The 3479-nt window shown below is 33.5% G+C and overlaps 1 long non-coding RNA gene across 1 annotated transcript; it reads right to left on the bottom strand.

Annotated features, from left to right (window-relative positions):
- Window positions 1-562: 562 nt before the first annotated feature.
- LOC130434723 (uncharacterized) lies at window positions 563-2553 on the bottom strand. The gene is made up of 2 exons (XR_008908705.1): window positions 1282-2553; window positions 563-1178 (listed from the first exon to the last, which is right to left on the bottom strand). It is a non-coding gene; the product is annotated as an uncharacterized LOC130434723 (long non-coding RNA).
- Between the last annotated feature and the right edge of the window lie 926 nt (window positions 2554-3479).

Raw genomic sequence — 3479 nt, 5'->3', positions numbered from 1 at the left:
GCTGCAGCTTGGTTGGAGGCTGGTAGTTCATTCCACGACAGGGGAACCGAATGAGTACATGTGATTGCAAACGATTTAATGTCCTGCTGTGATCGAACAACTAGGCGTTGCTCATTTTCAGACCGAAGATGACGGGATGTAGAACTGGAGCAGTGAGTTAAGGTAAAGTGGCGAGTTGTCGTTACCGTGCTGAAGGCCAGTGTCATCGATCTGAACATAATGCAGGTGGCACTTGGGAGCCAATGATGTGAAATGGCAGGAACATTCAATTTGATTTATTAATTTGTAAATATGATGTCATATATGTTAGTAAAATACATATTTATATTTCATTTGTCAAAAAAACCTGTCAAAATGATTTGTTGCGTCATGTTACTAAGTGTTATTAGTTTTAATAGGTTGTTATATGGGAATAAAGAACCTGCAAATGTCACGACTGGCCAATCAGAATCAAGCATTCCAACAAGCCGTGTAATAGGGGATCTTATCCTGACATACATTTTTTGCGGTACCACCAGACTCTTTTTAATCTACTGGAAATAACAATTTCTGAAGAATTCCAAACAGTTAAAGAAATGTATTTATTTTGTCAGGCAGGTTCAAATAATAAAAATAAACAAAGTGATACCTGACAATATAAGTTATATATTTAAAAGACAACAAGTGAACCAGAGCAAGAAGACATCAGAAGTATCAAGTACAGTAGAGCATGTTTGTGGATTTATTTGCTTCATGTTCAACTGTATTGTCTCGTAGATGACATGGAAGACATGCAGTAGTGACCCACAACAGTCCAGAATTTGTTATTTGCTTTTTACTGAAAGAAATCAGAATTTGATATTGTATGAAGACGGACCAAAAGTGAGACGGCTCACTAGACTTGCAGGCTTAGGCTTGACTCGTTGAACAGTGTCCACTGTTGTTGAAGTTGTTGTCTCTGAAAGAAGTGTGAGAAGCTTGAATTTGTTTCTGTTGAAGATGCATCCCAAAGTGAAACCTTCAGATCCAGGGGTGGACTAGGACTTAAAATTGACCCTGCAATCTTTCTGCTGGAGAAAAATCCCATCACCAATTCTGATAGGGAGTTTTGCCATTGGCAGATCGCACTTGTTCCATGGCCGGCCCACAGCAGAAACTTACGGGAAAAAGTCCTAGTCCTCCAGATGGCCTGTTTGCACCTGTCCAGAACAACACACAGCTAATTTGAAATATGGTATTTAACTTAGAGAATTCTAATATACATCTGCATGTGGTGCTTTAGCAATATTCAAAAAAACTTACAAGATGGTAAGGCAGGAGGTCTCTCTTTGGAATGCTGCAGAAAATGGGAAATTTCACGCAAACTTGCTAGCAGAACTGCAAAATTTGCATGCCTCCAATCGGCCTAATTTTGAAGGTGTGTGGCTTTCAGGTTATTAATAGTATTAAAATAATAGTTATTTTAAGAATAAAATATATTTTTAGTTGAAAGATAAAATATCATTCTATTAATAAATTAATTCTATTAATTCAGCCTAATTTTGATGGTGTGTGGCTGTCAGGTTATTAATAGTAATAAAATAATAGTTTTTTTTAAGAATAAAGTATATTTTTTGTTGAAAGATAAAATATTATTCTATTAATAAATTAATTATATTAATTCAGCCTAATTTTGATGGTGTGTGGCTGTCAGGTTATTAATAGTAATAAAATAATAGTTTTTTTAAGAATAAGTTATAATGTTTTTGTTGAAAGATAAAATATCATATTCATAAATAAATTATAATATATATTGTTTTTTAATAAAAAATTAAATCAGGCACTATCCCAAACCGCCCATAAGTTTTTGATTGATGTGTGTAGTTCCCCCTGTATATCCCAATTATCTGACAATTATGTTTAGTTTTAAATATAACAGGGCCTCCAATGTCTATTTCAAACCCTGCTTCAGAAAGCAGAAATTCATTTTCTAGCAAGTCATCACTGTCCAATGTGCGTGGCAAAATTTTGCAGGTAATTACTTTAAAATCACCAGAATACAGGGAATAAAAATAAACAACATCATAAAAGTCAAATTCATTTGTAATGTTTTTTCTATTTATGAATTCTAGAGGTTCAAGGGAACCCTTCAGTTTAATCTCAGCCAAACCATCCTTTTGAATAATTTCTTGAGCCGAATAAACCAGATAATTTTGATGTGTTGTGAAAAAAGCACATATTCTACCATCATCAAGAATTTCTAAAACATTAGATGCTGTAAGTATATAACCACAGCCAACATAATAGCCAAGGCCTACTATTTGTACGGTTTGTTTTAATTCTGACCAAATAATAATAACACATGGATAATTCCATGTGAATAAAAAATTCTCATGAGGTACAATTTTTCCAATTTCAATACAAATTGGACCAGGTTCAGTTATTAACGTATTTATAACCTCTATAAACATTTCATCGCTTTTAAAATGTGTAGTAAATCTATTTAGATACTTTTTTAAAATATTAATTCTATATTTTTTATTAAAACGTGAGTTTTGATAAATTTTTCTGTGCTTTGTTCTGATGAAATTTCCCATTTTCTAAATCGTGAATCAAGAAAACAAAAAGGATTAACATTAGTACTCACAACAGTACCAAATATGGCAGCAATTTTATTTCTAGTGAATATTTTGTATGTAAAATGCATTGTTAATAATAGAAATGCATTTAAAAATATTATAAAGCCATACCTGCAGCATGGATCCCATTTTCTATGATTTTGTTCATCCAATCTGGGCAATTTATAGAGGCTATAGGTGTGGTGGAGGGAGGTGCAGTTACATAGAAACAAAACCTACTGTACGTTTCTCCTTTACAAGAAAAGAAATCAACTTTTTTTGTATTCTAAGTGTGCAAGTCACAATTCATGTTTAGTACAGATTAGTTTCTGTCCACATTCCTCCTTGTAAAACTCATACTGGCTGTCAGTCCGGGAGGAGGAGGGGTGTGGTTGGTTTAAATGTGTTGTGTTGTCATGTCATGTCATGTCAAGAGCTTCTTTAAATTGTGGTAACCACACGTTCCTACACAGATGATCTTGGTCGCAAAACAGTGATTTCACATTTGGAACTCATTGCAACGTCCACTTTATGGTTTAGGTAAACTGAAATGGGCAAACAAGACACAGAAGAAAATAGGAAAAGATAAGGGCTTTCCACATGAAGACCAAAAGACCACAGACAGACTGGGATCGAGACAGTGATCTTATTGGGACAAGTGTACAGAAGTTTTTATTATTATTAATGAACAATTTGAATGGTTATTGAACGTACATAAACCTACACAAGTCAGGTGTATCGTAAAAAGAAAAAAAGGGGAAAAAACATAAAATAAGATACTAAATTGCTTAATAGTTGTCTATAATAGTTAATAAATGATTAATAAACTCTGAGGAAGTCTTGCAAAACACACAGAGGTCTACAATATCTACTTTAAAACGTTGTATCACCAATGATTTAAAC

This window comes from Triplophysa dalaica, chromosome 13 (assembly GCF_015846415.1).
Source record: "Triplophysa dalaica isolate WHDGS20190420 chromosome 13, ASM1584641v1, whole genome shotgun sequence".
NCBI lineage: Eukaryota > Metazoa > Chordata > Actinopteri > Cypriniformes > Nemacheilidae > Triplophysa > Triplophysa dalaica.
The sequence above is the reverse complement of the archived record's forward strand: the minus strand, read 5'-3'. Positions and strand labels throughout refer to the sequence as shown.